Here is a 26,923-nt window from a genome sequence, read left to right on the forward strand (position 1 = left end):
GTAACTAGGCACAGTAAAAGCAGAAAGACCCAAACTTCCCTCAAGGCCAAATCGTAACTTAATCACAAAAAGCCAAAGCAGCGAAAGAGAAAGAAAGTACGAATGGAAATCACCTGGAGAAGAGAAAAGCTTCAAAGAAGGAGATGAAAAAATGAAAGTTGTCCCGAGAATCGCCAAGCGACATCGCAACGCAGGAAAGGAAGAAGCGTAGGCGAAAAACAGAGAACGAGAAAAACAGAGGAAAATGATGAAGAAGTTACGGAAAAGCAAAGAAGAGAAACCGTTTCTGATTTTTCAAAAATCAAAATAAAGAGCCAAAAGAAAAAATGGGGCAATTAATGCTAATTAATTAGGGTATTAAACCCTCGCACGTTCCCCAGGACAAAGCGCTAATACAAAAGCGCGCGCTTTTAGAGAAAAACGTTCTACATTCAAAAGATTCTACAAAAGGAAGAAATCGACAAAATGCTTGAGTTCGGCTTCATCAGAGAAGGACCGAAGTCAAAGACTCGACCTCAACAAAAGACCAAGCTCAAGCAGGGGCACTGTTCATACCCTGGGTCGAGTTACCCGACCTGGGATGATTGGCGACAAAGCAACCGACCTCTTCAGGTCAGGCTAGTCAACCTCTTCTCGAAGAGGTCGGCCAAATCGACAGGAGAGCCCAATAAAGGGCCCAAATAGAGGAACACGACCCAAATCCACAGGCCGTCCAAGCCTATAGAGATAAGGGCGGTTCCCTTGGAGATGAGCTGACCTCAACTCAAAGATAACGATAAGATAAGATAACTAACTTATCTTATCTAGAAAGGTCAGCCCACTCTACTATAAATACACTAGAGCGCCCAGGTATAACTCATACTCTGATTCTACATAAAACCTGTTGAATACCCATGCTAACTTAAGCATCGGAGTCTCTTACAGGTACCCCCACCCTCCGGTGGCCAAGGATCAGCAGTACAGCAAGTCCAATAAGTCGGACACAACGACTTCGGTCGCCACCAGCCAGTCGGACACGTCATCTCCGACCAGTACCGAAGATCTCATCCGAGATCGACCTCCAGTTTTAGGTAACCCTCGGAACAGTATGTGTGATTTAGGAGCATGTGTTAGTATAATGCCTTTGTCTATATATGATACTTTGAGGCTCCCTCCCTTAAAAAGGTCGGCAGCTCGTTTTGTGTTAGCAGATAAAAGCATTATTACAGTAGTTGGAATTGCTGAAGATGTATTAGTGAGCATTAAGGGGCTCACATTTCTCATTGACTTCTATATCCTGGAAATGCCCCCTAATGACTCAGGAAGACCATCATCAATCCTGCTGGAAAGACCATTCCTGAAGACTTTAAAGTTCAAGCTGGATGCATTCTCAGGAACTTACTCCTTTGAGATAGATGGCAGAACAGTGAGTTTCAGTTTAAATGAAGTTATGAAGCATCCTCCGGAAGATCATTCTATCTTCCAGTGCGACATTATTGATGAAACTGTAGCTGAAGTTCACCGGGAGGAATTAGAAGAGAAGTACATGGAGCAAGGTCCAAGTGTGGGGACACTTTCTAAAAACAATGAGAACCCTTTACCATTATTAATAGCCCCGGATGATCCAGAGCCTAGCTACGAGCAGAAATTAGAATTAAAGCGCCTTCCTCCACACCTCAAGTACGCTTACCTTGAGGACAAGCAGAAGTTCCCAGTTATCATTGCAAGGGAACTCACTTCTCAACAAGCAGAACAGCTACTCAGTGTGCTGAAAAAACATAAGAAAGCAATTGGATGGAGCTTGGTGAATATATTAGGCATTAGCCCTCAAGTTTGTGAACACAGAATATTCTTAGAATTAGGAGCAAAGCCTGTCCGTCAGCCTCAAAGAAGATTGAATCCCACCATCTTAGAAGTTGTCAAGAAGGAAGTGATCAGGCTACTTGAAGCAGATATCATTTACCCCATCTCAGACAGTGAATGGGTCAGCCCAGTACAAGTAGCGCCCAAGAAGTTTGGAGTCACAATAGTAAGAAATGAGCATGGAGAGCTCCTGACAACTAGAGTGCAGAATACATGGAGAGTCTGCATTGACTATAGGCGTCTCAACCAAGCCACTCGCAAGGATCACTACCCCTTGCCATTCATTGATCAGATGCTCGATCGCCTGTCAGGTAAATCCCATTATTGCTTTTTAGATGGTTATACAGGCTACTTTCAAATTCATATAGCTCCTGAAGATCAGGAGAAGACCACTTTTACATTTCCCTTTGGAACTTATGCTTATAAGAGAATGCCTTTTGGCTTGTGTAATGCACCTGCTACTTTCCAAAGATGCATGATGAGTATCTTTTCTGACCTTATTGAGAACTGTATGGAGGTTTTTATGGATGATTTTAGCGTATATGGTGATTCTTTTAGCCTTTGCTTGGATAGTTTATCTAGAGTGTTAGACAGATGTGTTAGTACAAACCTTGTATTAAATTTTGAAAAATGTCACTTTATGGTAAAACAAGGAATTGTACTAGGACATGTTGTGTCTAATACTGGCATTTCTGTAGATCCAGCAAAGGTGGATGTTATTTCTAGTTTACCTTACCCCTCCTCCGTGAGGAAAGTCCGTTCGTTTCTTGGCCACACAGGTTTTTACAGGAGATTTATTAAGGACTTCAGTAAGGTAGCATTGCCTTTATCCAGATTGCTGCAGAAAGATATTGAGTTCGAGTTCAGTGAGAGCTGTGTGCAAGCATTTGATAAGCTAAAGATCACCCTGACTCAGGCTCCAATTGTGAGAAGACCAGACTGGAACCAACCATTTGAAATTATGTGTGACGCTTCCAACCACGCATTAGGAGTGGCGCTGGCTCAGGGCGAAGGTAAGGATCCTTTTGTAATTGCTTATGCATCTAAGACTTTAGACGCTGCTCAATCTAACTATACTACTACTGAAAAAGAGCTTCTTGCTATTGTTTTTGCTCTGGATAAATTCCGAGCTTATTTACTTGGTACTAAGGTAGTAGTGTACTCAGACCATGCAGCTCTAAAATATTTATTAGCTAAAAAGGAGTTCAAACCAAGGCTAATACATTGGATACTGTTGCTGCAAGAATTTGATTTAGAAATTAAAGATAGGAGTGGTAACCAGAATTTAGTGACAAATCACCTAAGTCACCTTGAGCACATTAAGGATGATTCCACACCTATAAATGATAATTTCCTATTTGATAGCTTACAAGCATTATCTGAAGTGGTCCCTTGGTATGCACCTGTAGCTAATTATCTAGTTAGCCACACCTTTCCTCCAAATTTTACCAAGCATCAAAGAGACAAGCTGAAAAGCGAGTCTAAATATTATATATGGGATGATCCATATCTATGGAGGTGTGGTGCTGACCAAGTAATTAGACGGTGTGTGCCTCAATCAGAATTCCAGTCTATTTTAGAGGCTTGCCACTCATCTGAGAGTGGAGGACATTTTGGCCCTCAAAGAATAGCTAGAAAAATTCTAGACTGTGGATTCTGGTAGCCTACTCTTTTTAAAGACGCTGCTGAATTTTGTAAATCTTGTTCCCCATGCCAAAGGTTTGGTAATATATCTAAGAGGGATGAGATGCCTCAACAGATTATGCTTTTCTGTGAAATTTTTGATGTTTGGGGCATTGACTTCATGGGTCCATTTCCAAATTCTAATGGTTACCTTTATATACTGTTAGCTATAGATTATGTTTCTAAATGGGTGGAAGCAATTCCTACCCGCAATGATGATGCTAACACTGTTGTTTCCTTTGTTAGAAACCATATTATCTGTCGCTTTGGATCACCACGAGAAATCGTGAGCGATCAAGGCACTCACTTTTGTAACAGGAGACTAACAAGATTACTGAAGATGCATGGGATAATTCACAAAGTAGCAACAGCTTATCATCCCAGACCAATGGGCAAGCAAAAGTCTCTAACAGAGAGATAAAGCATATTCTGGAGAAGATAGTAAAACCTCAAAGAAAGGACTGGAGTGCCAGGCTACAAGATGCACTCTGGGCATATAGAACAGCATACAAGACACCCATTGGGATGAGCCCCTTCCACCTAGTATACGGAAAGGCTTGCCACCTCCCAGTAGAAGTGGAACACAAGGCTTTCTGGGCTGTGAAGGAGTGCAACATGAATCTTAAGAAAGCTGGTGCTGAAAGAAAACTGCAACTAGCAGAACTAGAGAACCTTCGCCTAGAAGCATATGACAACTCTAGACGTTACAAGGAGAAAATGAAGGCTGTCCCTGACAAGCATATAAAAATGAGAGAATTCAAACCAGGGGAGTTAGTTCTTCTATATAACTCCAGACTGAGGCTTATGCCAGGTAAATTGAGATCAAGATGGGAAGGCCCCTACAGAGTAGAAAAGGCAGAGCCATACGGAGTTTTCCACCTGCGCCATCCTACTAGCTCCAATTTCTTAAAGGTCAATGGACATCGCTTGAAGCTTTATCATGGTGAGAAGATGAAGAATAACAAAGAACTAGAGGTTTTCCTCTTGGAAGACCCACCAACAGACGCAGAATGAGCCTGAAGAGTGTCCAACTTAGGGACGTAAAAGCAAAGTGCTAGGTGGGATACAACCCACCATGGTATGATCGTTCCATTTCAGTCTTAGCTTTATTTTTACTTTATTTTACTTTTATAAGGTTCATGACTCTTCTCATCATCCCTGTATATAGCTGCATATAGTTTGCATTAGCATTCTGCATATCTTAAAAAAAAAAAACACGCACGCGACGCAGGTGCTTTAGGAAGAAAAGAAAAGTAAACAAAAAGTCACACGACAGCGTGGCTGGAGGCATGCCTTAGGCACAAACATGCTCACGCAACCGCGTCGCTCACGCGGCCGCGTCATTTGGAAAATAAGCCTCCCACGCGTCCACGTCACCCACGCAAACGCGTGCCTCTAAAAATCGACGTAAAAAAAGGTGTATGGCAGCAAGTTATGATGGAGCTGGGCTGGAATGATGCTGAAAGCACCAGCCCATCATGCGACCGCGTGCCCTACGCAGCCGCGTCGTCCTCTAAATATGACCATTCACGCGATCACGTCAATCATGCGATCGCGTCACCCTAAAATTTGGCAAAATGGGTTTGAACTAGAGAGTTGCGCGAACGCGTAGCTACCTTCGCGCCATTCGCACAATGCAAGTCACGCGACCGCGTGACCCACGCGTCCGCGTCACTTGAGAAACTTCACACACCACGCGACCGTGTCACTCACGCGTCCGCGTCATATGCGGCGCACAGCTTATCCAGATCAGCCAAAATATCTTATCTTTTCTTCCCCAAATCCTAATTTTTCTTATCCTTCTTACTTCCTTCATCTCTCTTCTTCCTTCTCTATTCTTTATCACTTTTTACTTTCTCCCTTTTTCTTTTTCACATCCATTATCAAGGTTCTTTTCTTCTTCCTTCTTTACTTCTTCATTATTATTCTTTTTCTTTTATTCATGTTTTCTTCTTTATTCTTCTTTCTACTTTCATTGTCTATATTTTCTTTTTCCTTCTTTTTATCTCTTTAATTGGTGTTACAAATTTATTTGGGTCATTATTTAATTCTATATTTTGCTTGTGGATTATGATGAAACTGTTTGACAATTATTTATTACTTCCTTAAAGGGTTGCTTGCATGTTCTATTTTATATTTTCAAACAACATATTTACCATGCATGCTAAGTGTTTGTGAAAAAGCCTGTATGACATTGTGCATTATTTTAAATCATTCAATTCTACTACTTTAATACCTGTTTTTTACAAAACCCCTTTTCTATTTTATTAATTCAATTTAATTGTCAATACAAATAGATTATTAGTTTGAAAGTCTTGGTAATCTAACTTGGACATTGAATGCTTGATCTATGCTACTCATACCTTTGCCAGCATGCCAATAAACATCTTGCATTTAATTGCCATCACATGCACTTGCTATGTTACCTTTGATGATCTTTTCACATGTAGTCTAGACCATGTGTTAACGACACCCTTCTTTACAGTGCATTGATTACCACCCATAATGTTTGCTCCCTTGCTCGAACCCTTAGCTTTACATATTACTTTCTCTTTTCTTTTTCAGGATGGCCACTAAGAAAGGCAAGGAGAAAGCTACCCCCAAACCACCAGCAAGGAGCGGAACAAAAAGAGAATTAGTGGCAGAGCCATCTGTAACAGTGGTGAAACCCTCAACAAAACGAATCAAGAGGACCATCAAGGTCGATGAAAAAGAGAAAGCCTTCCCAGCAAAGGACACTGCGCGATTTCCTAACCGCTACTGTGAGCAAATGTTCCCCATCATGGCAGCAAGGAACTATAACAACGAGCACCTTCTCATCCCCCCAACCCACATTGCTGACTTTGTTGAGCCCCGCATTGAGCGAAGACACTGAAAATTCCTACGGAGATAGTCATGGTAGGTTAATCTTTCATGGGTAGTAGAATTCTACTCCAATTTTCACATGCCAACCATGCAGTCTGTCTATGTTCGTCAGAAGCAAGTCCCCATAACTAAAGAGGCCATTCAGCGAGCTTTCGATCTTCCCCCTGCTCCAGAAGGATTGGACGCATTCCAAGAAGCCTCACTCAAGCACCAGACATACCAATTTGACTGGAACGCCATTTTCAGAGTTATCGTACAACCTGGCAGCAGATGAATCTACGGATACCATCGTTCCCGACCTAAGGGCATATTGGCTTCAGCACTTACTCTGGAAGCTCGAGTTTGGGAACAAATCATGTCCCATTATGTCTTTCCGAGCACTCACAAGTCCTCCTTCACTGCAGACATGGCTGTTTTACTCTGGTGTATCCTTACAGACCAGCACCTCAATTTATCAAGACACATTCGGCATGCTATGGGACATGTACAGATTGTGGGCAACTTACCTTTCCCCGCCTTGGTTTCAGATCTCGTCTCAGCAGCCGGAGTCTCCTACAGAGCTGGGGACACCAAAGCCATGATTCCACGAGATGATCAGCACGTCCCTAACAGAAAATATATCAGACTTCCAATAGCCACTATCAACTGGAGCACAGAACCAGCAGAGGACATCCCTTCTTCTTCCACACCACAAGCACCTACAACAAACCAATTGCTCCATCAAATACTTGAAAGGTTAGATCGGCAGGAACACAAAGCAAAGCTAATAGAGCGCCATAACCAGCACCGATTCACATACCTCAAGGAGCTACTTATGGGAAACTACAGACCTGACAAAGACCCAGACACCCCGGACTTCATTTCATTTAACAGCACAGGGAGCCATGACGGTCCCAATGGTGGAGATACTGCTACCAGCCCCCCTTTGTTCCTGACAGATGGCACCGAGGACGGTGCAAAGCCTTAAGTGTAGGGAGGTCGGTCAGTACCTGACTTTCGAAGGTAATTTCTTTTCCTTTAAACACCAATAATATAGGATATTTAGTTAATTTTTCTTTTGTAGAATAGGATAAATTGCATAGTAATAGGTTAATTGCATGCATGTTCTACTTGATTGAAAAAAATAATAAGTTTCTTTTTAAGACCCTATTTTTGAATAATTTCACTAATTTAAAATAAATCCTTTGTGTTAAACTTGTTAGAAGTTGTATTTGGAACATAGTTTAAAAAGCTAAGAACACACAACTCGTAAGATTTTGAGCCAAATTGCATGGTTACATTATTTAACCATGAATATTTTATTCTTGTGTGTTTACTTCTTTATGATTGTAATCTTTATTTTGTTTCATCCTATATGTCCAATGTTTATTGTATTTATATGCATGCATATGATTGAGGTCATCACTTGTTTAGCTCACTTATCCCAAATAAGCCTACCCTTCAATTACCTTTGTTAGCCACTTTGAGCCTTTTAAATCCCATTTGTTCTATGTTTTACCACATTACTAGCCTTAAGCGAAAAAATAATTAAATATCCCAATTGAATCTTTGGTTAGCTTAAGATAGAAATTGTGTGTTAATTAAGTATGGGAGAATTGTGGGAACAAGGGTTAATAAGGGAATGTGTCATGATAAAATAATGGGAATTTGGGTACCTACTCATGTGAAACTAGAAAAATTAAAAATCCATGTGCATTGATAAGCTATGTTTATTTTCATGTTAAAAAAAAATCTAAAAATATTCAATAAATAAATAAATAAGGGGACAAATTTACCCCAATTCTAAGTTAAGCTAAGTTCAAAGATTGATGCATATGTGATAAAAATTGAAAGAAAGTTAATACATGAGTATATAATGCAAAAGTGAAAATTATGGGTAGCTATGCATGATTCTAGAGTTATATGGAGTGTATGTATGCTAGATAAGAGCTTAGGTTAGTCAAAGATTCAATTTATAGCTCACTTAGCCATGTGTATACCCTTACCTTTACCTTAGCCCCATTACAACCTTGAAAAAGACCTCATGATGTTGCATTGGTACATTAAATATTGTTGATTGATTAGCTGAAAAACAAAGTTTAGAAAGCATGATTAGAGAAGAGTAGAGTGATTACCCTATACACTTGAGAGACTAGAGTGCACATACACCATCAATGAGGGTTTAGTGCCTAATTCTATGTTCCCTGCTTTCATGAGCTGTCTTCTTACAATGTTACCTGTTTTTACTATATAAATTGAATTAGTGAAATCTAATTTATATTTATCTTGAAGAGCTTATTTATTTTAACCAAGTAGACAAGAATCATATAGTTGCATTCATATATATATATATATATATAGGTTGCATTGTATTGCATGAGTTTTACATTTTCCTAATCATTTATTTTATCTCCTTAAGCTAAGCATGAGGACATGCTAATGTTTAAGTGTGGGGAGGTTGATAAACCATTATTTTATTATTTATATTGTGTTTAATTGAGTGGTTTTATCAAGTCTTTACCCACTTATTCATATGATTAGCATGATATTACAATTCCTTCCCAAAAATTGTTACATGGTTGAAAACTTGCTTCCTAGAGATCTTTTAACTATGTATTTTAATCCCCTTTTATCCCATTCGATGCCGTGATACGTGTGTTAAGTATTTCAGGCTTCATAGGGCAAGAATGGCTTAGAGAATGGAGAGGAAGCTTGCAAAAATGGAAGGAACACAAGAAACCAAGGAGATGACCAGGGAACAATGACACGAGCGCATGGCTCACGCGAGCACGTGAAATGAAGAAATCACAGCGACGCGAACGCGTGCCTGACGCAAACGTGTGGATTGAAGTTTGCACAAATGACGCGAACGTGTGGACGACACGAACGCATGACAAGGAAAATCGCTAAATGACGCGATCGTGTGGACGACGCGTACGCGTGACCTGCGCGATCTGCAGAAATTATAGGATACGTTGGAGACAATTCCGGGCCACGTTTTAACCTAATTTTCGGCCCAGAAACATGGAATAAAGCGATGGAACATGCAGAGACTCATGACGCATCCACACACATTGAGATTCATCACATTAGGATTACTTCAGTTTTTAGATCTGAATCTAGATTAATGTTATATTGATAGTTTATGCTTTTGCTTTGGATTGTGGATGTTGAAGAGCTATTACCTCCGTGAAGACACTACTTTAGTTTGTTTCCTTATTCTTTACTCTTTTCAGTTGATTATTGACTCTATTCAAATAAGTATGTTATATTTTGAGTTTATTAATACATAGAGTTATTTTTATTTTTAATTAATTTTAATTCTCTATTTAATTTTATTTAATTATGTCTTCTTATATTTTTATGATTATTAATTCCATGTCAATGGAGTAGATTCTCCACTTGACATGGGGGTTGATTAAGAGGAGACACTTGAGTTGGAATGCTCAAGTGATTAGTTAAATTGGACGTTGTAGGCTAATTCTGTACCTACTAATGCTAGACCTCCCCAAGGAAAAGGACTAGGAATTGCGGGTAAGAGTTAGTTCAATCACTATACTTTCCTTTATTCAGTAAGGGTTAACCAAGTGAGAACAACAACCTCTTTACACTACACTTGAAAAGATTCCAACAAGGATAGAACTTCCACTAATTATTCCCCCAGTCAAGGCCCTTTTAATTAGAATATCAACAATTATTCTTAGTTTATTTTTATTGCTTTAATTCACAATTATTTTAATTACTCATTATCAAAACTCAAACTTTCTGGGAATTTTTTGATTAATAAATTAGCACTCTTTCCTGCAACTCGTTGGGAGACGACCCGAGACTCATACTCCCAGTATTTTTATTTCTAAAATTTGTGACAACCCTTTTTAAATTGGTGAGGCAGATCTTAGCTAGTTAAGAACTATACGTGCAATGCTATTCTCTTATTTGGAATCTCTTAATTGGTTAACTTCTGCCACGCATCAATTGTAACCATAAGAAATCAGAGGAGGTTGTTGCCAAGAAGATTGTCTATATGATTGAGTCTCCTCCCACCTTTGATTTCCAAATCATTGATGCAAACTCTCATTGAAGCTTTCATTTTCTACAACATAGTTTGAACCAAACTCACAGCAAAAAAGGTGAGAATTCGTAGTGAAAATAGAGGATAAAAACAAAAGCTAACAAGAAGTAAAGAAAACAAACTCCTAAACGAAAACTAGCAAACAAGTAAAAATCAACTATTCACAATATTCACATATGAACAATAACCAATAACAAGCACACATTGCAATTCTCTGGCAATGGTACCAAAAACTTGATGTTGGAAAATCATCGGTTCGAAATTTCTTCTCAATAAAAGAATCGGTTCGTTGCAACTATAATTCCAAACTAGCAATTGATCCTCACATCAAAGTTTAATTTTGTTTGTCACAAGTGCAAACCAACAAAAATACCAAGAGTATTAGATCTCGTGTCGTCTCTTAAAGGAATTGCAGTGAGGTATGCGTGTTATCGGTTATGAGGTTCAAGGAGGTGGTTTGCGGATAAAGAAGCGAGCAATTAAATGGCAGGAAAGTAAATCAAGCAACTAAAGATGACAAATGCTAAAGAGGCATTCATGGCAAGGATTGAGAATCAAGGTTTTTTATCCTAGTCATTAATCATAACACAGTAATTACCAAGAGTTAAGCCTATTACATTATCTCCAACATCGGGAGAAGATCGAGTAGGCCTAGTTAATCCCAATCCATAAGTAGCATTAATGGAAATAAGATTAACTAACAACTCTAGATCACTAACATAAGTTGGGTATTAATGACTCAAGATTACCAAACTTTTCTTTCCAAGCCAAGAATGCTCAAAAATCTACTCTAAAACAAAGTCAAGCATTTTATCAAACACTTGGTGTGCATAAAAAGAAAAGCATATTAAATTGCAATAATAATAAAATATAAAGCTACCAAATTCAAGATAGCAATAATAACAACTCAATTCAACATCAATAAACATGAAAACAAAAGGGAAATCAAAATCAACAAGAGTTCATAAACATAAAAGTGACATAAAAGGGAAATTAACGATGTAAACTAAGAGAACAAAGATGTAAGAATAAAAAATTGTAAGAAAAACTAAATCAAGACAATATTAAAACCTAAATCTGAGATGAAATTAACCTAAATCTACCCTAATTCTAGATAGAAGAGGGAGCTTTTTTCTCAAAAAAATGACCTAAAGCATGGTTCTTAAGCTACACTAATTGTTCTCCCCTTGTTCCTTCTTGAATTTGGCCTCAAATACTTCATAAATGAGTTGGATTTGGGCTTGCATGAGCTCAGAAATTGCCAGCCACATTTTCTTTAAGTTGGTCACGTGACAAGTGTCACGCGTACGCATGGGTCGCGCGTACGCGTTACTTGATGAAATCTCTGGTCACATGAATTCTCTACGCGTACGCGGAACTGAGCAGATTTCCAAACTTAATTTCTTCATGAATTCTCCACTCTTACATGCTTTTTCTTTATTTTTTCAATCCAATCTTTGCCTTCTAAACGTGAAATTACTTCATCAATCACATCAAGGTATCGAATAGAATTAAAGTGAATTAAATTTAGCAAATTAAGGGCCTAAAAAGCATGTTTTTACTCTTAAGTGAAAATTAGGAGAGATTCACAAAACCATGCTCTTAATTTGAGATAAGTGGATAAAATGTGAGATAAGTGGATAAAATTCACTAAATTCAACACAAGATAAACTCTAAAATTGGAGTTTATTAGAACCACCAATACTCGGTAAGCCAAAGGAAGGGGAGACCTTATATCTCTATCTTGCAGTAACTAAGCAGGCCATGGCGGCCACCCTGGTTCGGGAGGAGGATAAGCTTCAGCAGCTTGTGTACTTCATAAGCAAAGTTCTCTAAGGGGCGGAGTTAAGGTATACTAGGTTGGAAAAGTTGGCTTATGCTCTGCTAATATCCTCACAGAGGCTGAGACAATACTTTCAAGGGCACCCAATCACACTGGAAACTGACCAGGTGATTCGATAGATCCTCCAGAAGCCTGACCTGGCAGAACATATGATGATCTGGGCAATTGAGTTGGCTCAGTATGACATTCAATACGAACTCCGGCACGCAATCAAGGCACAAGTGATGGTTGATTTCTTGGTCCCGAGGACTCGAACACACGGTGGAAACTCCATGTTGACGGAGTGTCCAACCAAGCATTCGGAGGAGCCAGGAGCATTTTAGAAAGCTCAGAAGGAATGACCTGTGACCAATCTATCAAGTTTGATTTCCCAGATTCGAACAACCAAGCAGAGTATGAGGCTCTTATAGGCAGCTTAACTTTAGCCAAAGAAGTCGGAGTAACAAAGCTTGAAATCAACAGCGACTCTCAGGTCGTGACCTCGCAAGTGAATGGGACCTATCGAGCTAGGGACCCATTATTGTACAAGTATTTGAAGAAAGCACAGTAGTTGTGTAAGGATTTTGAGGATGTAATGGTCCAGCATGTGCCTAGAGAGAGAAATGCCAAAGCGGACCTTCTATTGAAACTAGCGAACACCAAACCTGGGGCAGAAAACCGATCTCTTATCTAGGACTTGGCAAAGGAGCCATCGGTGACCCTCTGTCTGACCCGAGTTCTAGACTCTCCCTCTTAGATTTTCTCGATCTAACATTTTCTCGAAGAATGGGTGCTCCCTTGAGATGAAAAGGAGGCCAAAGCAATAAGAAGAGAGGCTGCGTATGTAGTAATATAGGAGCAGCTGTATAAGAGGGGACTTAATCAACCCTTGCTGAAATACTTACGTCCTGAACAGATGGACTACGTCCTAAGCAAAGTCCATGAGGGATGTTGCGGCCATCACATTGGGGGAAAAGCCTTGGCCTGGAAGCTCGTTAGAGCCAGATACTATTGGCCTTCTATGATGACGAATGCTCAGGAGTCCGTAAAAAAGTGCAAGAAGTGCCAAGAAAATGAGAATTTCCATAAGGCGTTTCCAGAAGAGCTAAGTTCCATGCTGGCCTCCCGACCTTTCTCGTAGTGGGGAGTCAACCTCCTGGGTCCGTTCTCAGTAGCCTAGGACAAGTCAAGTACCTCATTGTAGCTATTGACTATTTCACCAAGCGGGTGGAGGCAGAACCTTTGGCTAGTATCTCATTTGCAAATTGTCGAAAGTTCATATAAAGGCAAGTGATTGCTAGGTTTGGGATCCCAGAGATTGTTGTGTCAGATAATGGGAAGCATTCTCCAACGAAAAATTTAGAAAGTTCTTGACAGGATTGGGAATCAAGCAAAAGCTTTCCTTCGTGGAGCACCCCCAAAGTAACGGGGAAGCCGAAGCTGCGAACAAAGTCATCCTCAGTGGGTTAAAGAAGCGTCTAGATCAGCAAAAGGGCTTTTGGGCAGACAAACTGGCCTCGGTCTTGTGGTCTTACAGGACAACACCACAATCTTACACCGGGGAGACGCCCTTTTGACTTACCTATCTCATTGACGCGGTCATCCCTATAGAGATTGGAGAGCCAAGTCCAATATTACTCTTGGGAGTGGGTAGCGAAGTGATTGAAAATGACCTAATAGATGAAACAAGAGAGATGGCCCATTTGTTGGAAGCTGCGTTAAAACAGAGGATAGCGTTGCGTTACAATCGCAAGGTACATAATAGAAGTTTTGAAGAAGGTGGTCTTGTGCTACCGCATAGCGACATTAGCCTGCCGATCCTAGGAAAAGGCAAGCTCGTGCCTAATTGGGAAGGACCGTACAGAGTAACGGAAGTGCTCTGGAAAAACGCCTACAAGCTTGAATGTTTAGACGGGAGAGAGGTTCTAAGGACTTAGAATGCGACAAACCTTAAGAGATTCTACTCTTAAAAGACTGAAGGCTTAACGACCAGACGATTACTCTTTACTTCACTTCTGTTTCCTTTATCTTTGCTTCTTTTTGCTTCGTGATTTAGTTCATTTTTTCTTTAAACTCACATTGTTACAAAAAGTTTTTGTGTTATCATTAAGGAGGGGGTACTCTTTCTCCTTGCCCTCAGATTGAGGTAACAGCAAGGGGTTTTAACGAGGCCCACAGTTGAAAGGCAATTACATTGTGCTTATTGAATTCATTTTTGTTTCGACTTATTTCATCCTTGTTATCAAGTTATGGAAACGGTTTCTCGGAACTGATCACCTCTGGAATCACAATACTACGTTAAGTAGATATCCATGATACGACGACTAAGACAGCCAAGCGAGGAAATAACAACAATCAAAGCAGTCAAAATATAAAGATCCTAACTACAAGTTGAAAACATGAAAATGGTAGCTTAAAAAGGAGCATCGCGTCGGCTCAATGATAAAATTAAAATAATTCAAAATACGCAGAGGCCATTGTATTGGCCAAACGACAAGTCGTAAGTGACACATTGTTCAAGTTACATAAAGGGGAATCACATCGGCCCAATAGTTAAAAAGCATAAAGAATTCAACCTAGCACAACAAATTACAAGTTATGGAACACCTCACTTTTTCGGGATGTCGACCACCTTCCCATCCTGAATCATCTTGAAAGCCCCAACAGCTGAGGTATCGAAGTCGGGAGCAAGGAGGGATATTTGGGCCTTGATTGCCGTAATATTCGGACATTATGACATTTTTGGTTGCTGCCATAATTAACTTTGTATTTAGTGGCGGTTTTGGTGATTATGGCAGTTTTGAACCGCCGTTTTCACACGTATATAAAATAAAAAAAACTGTAATCCCTAGCTCATTAAACAAAACACATCATACGACGCTCTCAATCTCCCTTCTCTCTCTCCTTCGTCTCTTCTGTGTAAAGAAGCTCTCCGACAACGCTGTTTTTTTTCTCTCGGGCTTCTCCTCTCTCCGCCGGTTACGACCTCTCTAGGTACCTCTCCCTCTCAAGTTAAACTGAAACAGTTACTCTGTTAGAGAAGGCGAAGCCAAAACTGAAATTACCGATTTCTTCGTTTTTGTTCGGGTTATGGTTTCAAAATTATTTTTATTGCTGATTTTTGGGGGTTTTTGTTTCTCTGCAGCTCCACGATTGAGTCTTGTGTTGAAGCAATTGGCGGACTTTGGTGTGGGGGTGATTGACGCCGATTACAGAAGACCAGTTGTGGTGATACTGTTCAACCAGTCGACAATCTCAGATCTTGATGAATCTTCCTTCCTCACATCTGCCGTCGACACTGCTTGCAAAGCCGACGAGGTTATTTTCGTAACCTTACCCCCTCCTCTCTCTCTCTCTCTCCCCGATCTCAGATCTAGTGCCAATGTCTTTTGCAGCTTCTGCTCTATGTAATTTGCGGTTGAGGTAGCATGGTGATTGCCTGATTGAGTGGTTGGTGACGGGGTAATTAAAGTGATTACTCATAAAAATTACTAGACAAGTATTATGTAAAAATATAATTATCTTTGATATTTCAACATATATTTTTTGAAGAAAAAGTCTAGGGGCCAGCAACATTGTTAAATTCTGGCCAGTATATAACCAGCAAAGAAAAGTGAGCCATTGGATGAAATTTCAAACCAATCTCACACCATTAAAACCATCATTGATGGCTATTTGATGGCTACAAATCACAAAAGTTGCTGGCCCCTAGCATTTCTCTTTTTTGAATTCATAATTTTAACTAATAAAATTCTTAGTTATATGATTGTTTTTCTTTTCTTGTAACAAATAATTTTAACTATTGAGGATGTGTTTGGGATAGAAGAATCTCCGAGGGAATTGGAACAGCTAGCTGACACTGCTGGCTTAATGGTTGTTGGCTCTACCTACCAGAAGTAAGTTCTAAGTTCTAAGTTCTAACTGCTTTGTAATTTATTTGTTTTTCTTGGTTTGGTTTGCCTTCAATTTGAAACATAGCATAGTTCAACACAAAGGTCGACTTCCCAATGCATTGAAGGTGAGAGTTATGTTTATGTTGGTTGAGAAGAGGGAAATCTTGGTCACTGAATTATTTATGGATAGTGAAGATTACAAAAGTTATTTAAAAAGCTGTATGGTAACTTAAAATAGTTGCATAACTTTATGTGTTATTATATTAGTATTTATTATTCAGTGGTCAAGATTCAATATTTACTTATTTTGTTCTCACCAATGACCAGCCTTCCAACTTGATATGTTCGATCTGATTTTGTATCTAATTCTATTCTCTGTGCTTACGCTGCGAAAATTCTTTGGGAATAGAGTGCAGGCATTGTAGTTATCTTCTGCGTGCATGATAAACTAGTAACTGAGTCTCTTTGATTCCATTTGTTTTCAACTACCTGATGACCACTTCTTATTTATGATAGGAGCTATATTTAGTTTATGACAGGATCTGTTTTTAATCCTTCTGGTTGCTAGAGGGTGAAGTTACAGGGAACAGCAATTGAAGGACTGGATAAAGAGGTATTGTTATAATTTATTCAATGAAGGAATTTCTTGCTAATTTGTTGAGATTAACCATTGAGTGTGGATGACATCGATTGAAGATTTACGGTGCTATTTATTCCCTTTATGTGTCTTGTTTAGTTGAAGGTGCCAGAGTGCTTCGGTGCTATTTATGTGTCTTGTTTATATTTTTTTAGTTTAATTGTGCTGTACTTTTCTTCTTCTTTTTTCCCCTCATTTATTTATCTAGTTAACTCTTTTTTTTAAATGGCTATTATGTTGCTCATGCAAGAGTTAAACATAGTAAAATGATAAACTGACACAGCAATCGACCATTTTTCTGGTGTTGTGGATTGGCAATAAGTGTCACCCACTTGATATTGCATTTCAAATTCCGCGTCCTTGGTTCAAAAATTTTTAAAAATTGTTTTCACGTGACTTCTCAGCTATCATAGGAATATTCTAGACTGCATTACTTTTGTTTTTCGCAATCTTACATAAGGAAAAAACTCTGGACACAATCTTCTATAATTTACTTATTTGGATGCAAAACCCAGTTGTTTATATTATATGGCTGGCAGCATAAAGCAGGAATATAAGTAATTAAGTATATTAATGTCACAAGTTATTGAAACAGACTTGACGCTAGGCATGCCCAAAGCCACGAATAAACTTGCTCAAGATTTATTAACACCTTATTTCATGAAACAATGCTAAAACTCTAGTCCCATTGAAAACTTTCCTGGAAGATCTAATTAGAAACATTTATAGGGGTCTTTGCATCAGCACCAGTTGGATCATATGGTGAGTCTTCGGTGCTATTTATTCCCTTTATGTGTCTTGTTTAGTTGAAGCATGTTATATTCTATTTCTATCGAAAATTCATTATCAATCTTTCACTCCACAGCTTAACCTTATATCTAAATTTTAATTGTTCTTCATTCGTTGAGCATGCTGGAATTAATAACTAGTTTAATTAGTCTTAAGCAGGATTATTATATATTCTGATATAAAAGATATATGTTCAATTCCTACAACTTCCACTATATATATATGGATTTCCGACCACTTTTATTAAATATAATTTATATGTATGCTCAATACTACTTATTATATATGTAATGGTGCATTCAATCCAAGTTACGGTTGTGGAAATTGTGTCGCATGATTTATATTTTGTTGGCTTAACTTAAATCTCTGCACATTGCGGAATTTGATTGGATAAATAATTTGCTCAACTGTATTATTGTATACTCAATGTGTTATGGTATTGAATATAACTAGCCCCTATATATCTTTGAAATTTTATATAATTGATTAATTTCTGCTTAAGGTCCCAGGTTCCACAATATTGTCTTTGAGATGGCTCAATTGCTAATCTTATAATGACTTAAATAGTTTATGTGCAAAATTTTATTGTCCTAAGGAGTAATTTTGTTGCTAAGAAATTTTCCTCAACGTACACTCAACAGTGATAATCTCATTCTCGAACTTGACAAGCTCATACTTTTAATTTTGAAAAATTAACACATTTAATCTGTTGTAGGATTTACCCGTAATGGCCTGTTTCTCACATGCATCAGGAATCACTCACATAGATTAATTGAGCTTATCTCATTTGATTACAAGTGGCTGCTCTATGAGCCGTTGTTTGTTGGGGTCTGCATAGATATATTTAATAAATAGAGTCGTTGATTATCTCATTTGTTTCATTTAATTTCTTATAAATTGTAATTTGAGAATAATATATTTGTTGTATTTATTTTTGTCTCTTTTTATTTTGTAGGAAAAAATTAATTGCATATAGACAATTACTTGAGAAGGAATATTCACAAAGTCACTATTACTGCAATAAAATTATCATTTAAAAGAGGTAATTATAACTTTTTATAGTTTCTTTTAGAATACTATTTAAGCATTTGTTTAATGTCTAATTTGTATATACAAGAATAATTTTCTTGCCTTTAGAATATATGTAGAATTTTAATGAATAAATTTTTTAAAATCCCTATTTATAGTCCCTCTTAGTCATGTCAATCGATAAGTCATGGATTGGAAAACCACGAACCACGCATGAGTATAAAGATGGTCTAAACAAGTTTTTGGATTTTGCTTTTGAGCATCGATCTCTCGGGGGTCGTCAGATTAAATGCCCTTGTCCAGTGTGTGGTTTTGGCAAGTGAAAAACAAGAGAGAAAGTTTTTGAACATTTAATAGTCAAGCCATTTCCAAAAAACTACAAAATTTGGTATTAGCATGGTGAAGAAGCAGTTGGACTTGGGTCACAAGCTCATCAAACTAGTTATATTGTACAATATGATTCGACATCTCAACATCCCATGGTAACAATGCTCAATGACGCGTTTGGAGTTGCTGGACCTGACTTGAATGAAGATGGAGATGGAGATGAAGACAACATAGAAGATGGAGATGGAGACAATGCAGAAAATGAAAAGCACAATGGAGAAAATATAGAATTTTACAAGTTGTTGGAAGATGGTAATGAGAAATTGCATGAAGGGTGCACAAAGTATTCAAAACTGTCTTTCTTGATTAGTCTGTATCACATAAAGTGCTTATACAGAATAAGCGACAAAGCCATGACCGAAATCCTCAAGTTAATAAAAGATACTTTTGGAAATGCCAAGATTTCAAATACATTCTATGAGGCCAAGAAAATTATAAACAAATTAGGGCTTAATTATACCAAGATACCTGCTTGCCCTAATGACTGCATGTTATATTGGAGGGAGGATGAAGATTTGCAAGAATGCAAAAGATGCAAGACATCTAAATGGAGCGATGCTAAAAAGAAGAAACCGGCAAAGATCTTGCGATATTTTCCACTAAAACTGAGACTTCAACGATTATTCATGTGTTCTAAGACTGCTCAATCAATGCGATGGCATGCTTTGACAGAAAAGAAAGATTCAAAGATGAGGCATCCACGGGATTCTGAAGCTTGGAAGACATTCGATTTACTTCATGATAGGTTTGCCGAAGATTCTCGAAATGTACGTCTTAGTCTTGCAACTGATAGATTCAACCCCTTTGGAGCTATGCGTACAAACTATAGCTTTTGGCCAGTGGTGCTTATTCCATACAATCGACCTCCATGGGAGTGCATGAAGCCAACATCACTTATCTTGTCAATGGTTATTCCCAGAGAGAAAATGTTGGGGAACAACATAGACGTATACTTACAACCTCTTATCAAAGAGTTAAAAGAGTTCTAGCATGATGGTGTTCAAACATTAGATAGGTTCAAGAATGAAATGTTTACATTGCGAGCATCATTAATGTGGACAATTAGTGATTTTTCAGGCCTTGGTAACTTATCTGGGTGGAACGTACATAGTAAATATACTTATCCCATATGTAACTTCAACACTAATTCATATAGATTAAAGTATGGTGGAAAATGGTATTTTTTGGGGCATCGCCATTTCTTAGAAAGGGGTCATAAGTTTACGCTAAGTCGTGCAAAATTTAATGAAAAAGTTGAGTTGAGGGATCCCCCAGCAGTACTAACAGGGTCAGAAATATTGGAACAGCTTGAAGCCATCAATGTTTCATTTGGGAAGGAACTACAGGCAAGTAAATGTAAGAGGACTCGGCGAAAAGTTGTTGAAGAAGATGATAAATCGGGGATGTGGAGGAAGAAAAGCATATTTTTTTATCTTCCTTATTGAGAGTCTAACTTATTGCGCCACAATCTAGATGTTATGCACATTGAAAATAATGTTTGCGACAATGTGTTATACACTTTGCTCAACGAGAATGGAAGGTCAAAGGATAATCTCAAAGCTCGTAAGGATCTTAAAGAAATGGGTATAAGGAAAGATTTATGGCCAGATGAAAATGGGAGATATCATCCATCTTTGTTCACAGTGTCAAATTCCCTGAAAGATATATTGTTGCGTACTATAAAGAATATTAGAGTACCAGATGGTCTCTCGAGTAATATTTCTTGGTGTGTTGACCAGAAGTAAAGAAAGCTCTCTGGATTGAAGAGCCATGATTGCCACATCCTTATACAGCAACTATTACCCATTGCCATACGTAATATGCTACCAGATAAAGTTACTCCAGTGCTAATAGAGTTGTCTTTATTCTTTCAACAGTTGTGCTCTAAAAGCTTAAGTCTTACAGAACTTGAGAAGCTCCAACCTCGAATAATCCTTACCCTTCGTCATTTAGAAATGTTGTTCCCTCCTTCTTTCTTTACAATCATGGTTCATTTAACCTGTCATCTAGTTGATAAAGCAAAACTTAGAAGACCAGTACAGTATAGGTGGATGTATCCTATTGAGAGGTAAAGATCTCTTTTCAATCATTGTTCATTTAACCTGTCACTTAGTTATATCTTGCTTACTAAAGCCAATTATACAAACTAGGTATTTAGGACATTTGAAGTCCTATGTACGAAACAAAGCTAAATCAGAAGGTTCTATAGCTAAAGGATTGATGAGCGGATAATTTATACGCTTTTAGGCATTATTTTTAGTATGTTTTTAGTATATTTTAATTAGTTTTTATTATATTTTTATTAGTTTTTAAATAAAAATCACTTTTCTGGACTTTACTATGAGTTTGTGTGTTTTTCTATGATTTCAGGTATTTTCTGGCTGAAATTGAGGGACCTGAGCAAAAATCTGATTCAGAGGCTGAAAAAGGACTGCAGATGCTGTTGGATTCTGACCTCTCTGCACTCAAAGTGGATTTTCTGGGGCTACAGAAGCCCAATTGGCGCGATCTCAATTGCGTTAGAAAGTAGACATCCTGGGCTTTCCAGAAATATATAATAGTCCATACTTTACCTAAGATTTGATGGCCCAAACCGGCGTTCCAAGTCAGCTCAAGAATTCTGGCGTTTAACCCAAAACTGGCACAAAAGCTGGAGTTAAATGCCCAAACAGGCACAAAAGCTGGCGTTTAACTCCAAGAAAAGTCTCTACACATAGAAGCTTCAATGCTCAGTCCAAGCACACACCAATTGGGCCCGAAAGAAGATTTCTGCATTAATTACCTATTTTTGTAACCCTAGGCTACTAGTTTTCTATAAATAGGACCTTTTGCTATTGTATTTTCATCTATCTTTGACTCATACTGGAATAGACCTTTTCACGTTTAGGGGTTGGCCTCACGACCATTCCTAGACCTTGTTCTTATGTACTCTCAACGGTGGAGTTTCTACACACCATAGATTAAGGTGTGGAGCTCTGTTGTTCTTCATGAATTAATACAAAGTACTATTGTTCTTCTATTCAATTCACGCCTACTTCTTCTCTAAGATATTTATTCGTTCTTCAACTTGATGAATGTGATGATCCGTGACACTCATCATCATTCTCACCTATGAACATGTGCCTGACAACCACCTCTGTTCTACTAGCAATGGCTTGAATGCGTATCTTTTGGGTTTCTAATCTAAGATTGGAACCTTCGTGGTATAGGCTAGAATTATTGGCGGCCATTCCTGAGATCCGAAACGTCTAAACCTTGTCTGTGGTATTCTAAGTAGGATCTGGGAAGGGATGACTATGACGAGCTTCAAACTCGCGATTGTTGGGCGTGTGACGAACGCAAAAGGATCAATGGATCCTATTCCAACATGATCAAGAACCGATAGATGATTAGTCGTGCGGTGACAGCGCATTTGGAACGTTTTTACTGAGAGGACGGGAAGTATCCATTGACAACGGTGATGCCCAACATAAAGCTTGCCATGGAAAGGAGTATGAATGATTGGAAGAAGGCAATAGGAAAGCAGAGGTTCAGGAGGAACAAAGCATCTTCATACGCTTATCTGAAATTCCAACCGAAGAATTACATAAGTATCTCTATCTTTATTTTATGTTTTATTTATCTTTTAATTATCAATTCTCCATCACCATCTGAATTAGCCTGACTGAGATTTACAAGGTGACCATAGCTTGCTTCAAGTCGACAATCTCCGTGGGATCGACCCTTACTCACGTAAGGTATTACTTGGACGACCCAGTGCACTTGCTGGTTAGTTGTGCGGAATTGTGACAAAGTGTGATTCACATTTGAGCGCTCCAAGCCCTTTGGCGCCATTGTTGATGATCACAATTTCGCATACCAAGTTTTTGGCACCGTTGCCGGGGATTGTTCGAGTTTGGACAACTGACGGTTCATCTTGTTGCTTAGATTAGGTACTTTTCAGAATTTTTAAGAATAGATTCTAGAGTTTCAAGGTGATGTTCTTATCATCACAAAAGCTGATTGATTCTCATCAATTTAGCTGCTGAATGTAATGTCCTGCTGAAGCTTGGCCAAACATGTCTAATCTTTTTAGACTGAAGCTTTAAACTAACATTGCATGATTCCTGGAATTCTTATTAAAATTTTTGATTCTCTTTATTTTCTTTTCCATATAAGTTTCAAAAATCACAAAAAAAATTTATAAAACCATAAAAAAATCAAAAATATTTTATGTTTCTTGTTTGAGTCTAGTATCAATTTTTAAGTTGGTGTCAATTGCATGACTTTCTTCTTCTTGCATTTTTCGAATTTATACATATTGTTCTTCATTGATCTTCAAGTTGTTCTTGATGATTTCAGTGCTCTGATATTTAAATTCTCCTGTTTTGTGTGTTTTGTTGTTTTTCTTATGCATTCTCAATTTGTTAAAACCTCTAATACAAAATTTCTAAGTTTGGTGTCTTGCATGCATTGTTCATTTGATCTTAGTTGCATTTTTTGTTATTTCTCATCATTAAAAAAAATTCAAAAATATTTTCAAAATTGTGTCTTTTCAAGCTAATAATACAGAGAATTGAAGATTCAGAACATTCAGCAGAGGAATCAAACAGAAAAAGCTGGGTGTTCAAAACGCCCAGTGAAGAAGGAAAACTGGCGTTTAAACGCCAGCCAGGGTACCTGGCTGGGCGTTTAACGCCCAAAAAGGTAGGATTTTGGGCGTTAAACGCCAGAATGACATCCATTCTGGGCGTTTAACGCCAGGATGACACTAGAGGGAAGATTTTGTTTTTAATTTAGATTTTTTTCAAATCTTCATAATTTTTCAAAATCAAATCTTTTTCAAATCATATCTTTTCAATCATATCTCTTCAAAATCAATTTCTTTCCATTTTCTTTTTATTTTCGAAAATTCTTATTATAATTAAATATCTACTTCAAAATTTTCAAGTTGTTACTTGCCTATTAAGAAAGGATCAAATTTTAAATTCTAGAATCATATCTTCTAATTTCTTGGTAGTCAAGTAATCAACTTTAATTTTAAAACTTTCTCTTTTTAGTCTGATTTTCAATCATATCTTCTTAATCATATCTTTTCAATCACATCTTTTTCAAAATTAATTTTCAATCATATCTTTTTAATTTCTAATTTCAAAATCTTTTCAAAAGATCACTTAATTTCTTTCCCAATCTTAATTTTCGAAAATCTCAATCAAAATTTCAAAATTTCTTTTTATTATTTCAAAATTTTTTTAATTTATTTTCGAAAATTCTTTCCCTCTTCTCACATCCTTCTATTTAACGGACTAACACTCCTCCTCAAGGTGCAATTCGAACTCCCTTCTTCTTTATATGTTCGAATTCTCTTCTATCTACCTCCTCCTTCTATTCTTCTTTTTCTCTGACACCTCAAGGAATCTCTATACTGTGACATAGAGGATTCTCTACTTTCTTGTTCTCTTTTCTTTCATATGAGCAGGAACAAAGATAAAGGCATACTTGTTCAAGCTGATCCTGAACCTGAAAGGACCTTGAAGAGAAAGTTAAGAGAAGCTAAAGCACAATTCTCTCTAGAGGGCCTAACAGAGCTTTTCAAGGAAGAAGAAACCATGGCAGCCGAAAATAATAATGCCAACAATGCAAGGAAGGTGCTTGGTGACTTTACTGCACCTACTCCCTACTTCTATGGGAGAAGCATCTCAATGCCTGCCATTGGAGCAAACAACTTTGAGCTTAAGCCTCAATTAGTTTCTCTAATGCAATAGAATTACAAGTTTCATAGACTTCCATTGGACGATCCTCATCAGTTCTTAGCTGAATTCTTGCAAATCTGTGACACTGTCAAGACCAATGGGGTTGACCCTGAAGTCTACAGACTTATGCTTTTTCCTTTTGCTGTAAGAGACAGAGCTAGGACATGGTTAGATTCACAACCTAAAGAAAGCCTGAACTCTTGGGAAAAGCTAGTCAATGCCTTCTTGGCAAAGTTCTTTCCACCTCAAAAATTGAGCAAGCTTAGAGTGGAAGTCCAAACCTTCAGACAGAAGGAAGGAGAATCCCTCTATGAAGCTTGGGAAAGATACAAGCAATTGATCAGAAGGTGCCCTTCTGACATGCTTTCAGAATGGAGCATCATAGGTATTTTCTATGATGGTCTGTCTGAACTATCCAAGATGTCATTGGATAGCTCTGCTGGAGGATCTCTTCATTTGAAGAAGACGCCTGCAGAAGCTCAGGAACTCATTGAAATGGTTGCAAATAACCAATTCATGTACACTTCTGAAAGGAATCCTGTGAATAATGGGATAGCTCAGAAGAAAGGAGTTCTTGAGATTGATACTTTGAATGCCATATTGGCTCAGAATAAAATATTGACCCAACAAGTCAATATGATTTCTCAGAGTCTGTCTGGAATGCAAGCAGCAACAAGCAGTACTAAGGAAGCTTCCTCTGAAGAAGAAGCTTATGATCCTGAGAACCCAGCAATGGAAGAGGTGAATTACATGGGAGAACCCTATGGAAACACCTATAATCCTTCATGGAGAAATCATCCAAATCTCTCATGGAAGGATCAACAGAGACCTCAACAAGGTTTCAACAACAATAATGGTGGAAGAAACAGGTTTAGCAATAGCAAGCCTTTTCCATCATCTTCTCAGCCACAGACAGAGAACTCTAAGCAAAGCCACTCTGACTTAGCAACCATTGTCTCTGATCTAATTAAAACCACTCAAAGTTTCATGACTAAAACAAGGTCCTCCATTAGAAATTTGGAGGCACAAGTGGGTCAGCTGAGTAAGAAAATTACTGAACTCCCTCCTAGTACTCTCCCAAGCAATACAGAAGAAAATCCAAAAAGGGAGTGCAAGGCCATAAACACGTCTCACATGGCCGAACCTGGAGAGGAGGAAGAGGCAGTGATCTCCACTGAAGAAGACCTCAATGGACGTCCACTGGCCTCCATGGAGTTTCCTGATGAGGAACCATGGGAATCTGAGGCTCACACTGAGACTATAGAGATTCCATTGAATTTACTTCTGCCATTCATGAGCTCTGATGAGTATTCTTCCTCTGAAGAGGATGAAGATGTTACTGAAGAGCAAGTTGCTAAGTACCTTGGAGCAATCATGAAGCTAAATGCCAAGTTGTTTGGTAATGAGACTTGGGAGGATGAACCTCCATTGCTCACCATAGAACTGGATGACTTGACTAGGCAGAAATTACCTCTAAAGAGACAAGACCCTGGAAAATTCTCAATCCCTTGTACCATAAGCACCATGACCTTTGAGAAGGCTCTGTGTGACCTAGGGTCAAGTATAAACCTCATGCCTCTCTCTGTAATGGAGAAGCTAGGGATCAATGAGGTACAAGCTGCAAGAATCTCACTGGAGATGGCAGACAATTCAAAGAAACAGGCTTATGGACTTGTAGAGGATGTCTTGGTAAAGGTTGAAGGCCACTACATCCCTGCTGACTTCATAATCCTAGAGACTGGGAAGTGTATAGATGAATCCATCATCCTTGGCAGACCCTTCCTAGCCACAGCAAAAGCTGTGATTAATGTTGACAGAGGAGAATTGATCATTCAAGTGAATGGAGACTCCCTTGTGTTTAAAGCTAAAGGATATCCCTCTGTCACCATGGAGAGGAAGCATGAAGAGCTTCTCTCAATACAGAGTCAAACAGAGCCCCCACAGTCAAACTCTAAGTTTGGTGTTGGGAGGTTCCAACATTGCTCTGAACATCTGTGAGGCTCCATGAGAGCCACTGCCAAGCTATTGACATTAAAGAAGCGCTTGTTGGGAGGCAACCCAATTTTTACTTATCTATGTTAAATTTCTATTTTCTTTTGTTATTTTATATTTTCTGTAGGTTGATGATCATGAGAAGTCACAAAAACAATTGAAAAAGCAAAAACAGAAGGAAAAACAGAATGAAAAATAGAA

At 38.3% G+C, this 26,923-nt stretch overlaps 1 non-coding gene and 1 pseudogene across 1 annotated transcript; one reads left to right on the forward strand and one right to left on the reverse strand.

The window, feature by feature from the left end:
* Positions 1 to 18,778: 18,778 nt before the first annotated feature.
* On the forward strand, positions 18,779 to 21,070 carry LOC148567153 (uncharacterized; annotated as a pseudogene).
* A 3,918-nt stretch (positions 21,071 to 24,988) lies between these two features.
* Positions 24,989 to 25,096, reverse strand: LOC148567154 (small nucleolar RNA R71). Its single transcript, XR_015882361.1, has one exon. It is a non-coding gene; the product is annotated as a small nucleolar RNA R71 (small nucleolar RNA).
* Between the last annotated feature and the right edge of the window lie 1,827 nt (positions 25,097 to 26,923).

The sequence above is a fragment of the Arachis ipaensis genome, chromosome B4, assembly GCF_059453495.1.
Source record: "Arachis ipaensis isolate K30076 ecotype BB chromosome B4, ASM5945349v1, whole genome shotgun sequence".
Classification (NCBI taxonomy): Eukaryota; Viridiplantae; Streptophyta; class Magnoliopsida; order Fabales; family Fabaceae; genus Arachis; species Arachis ipaensis.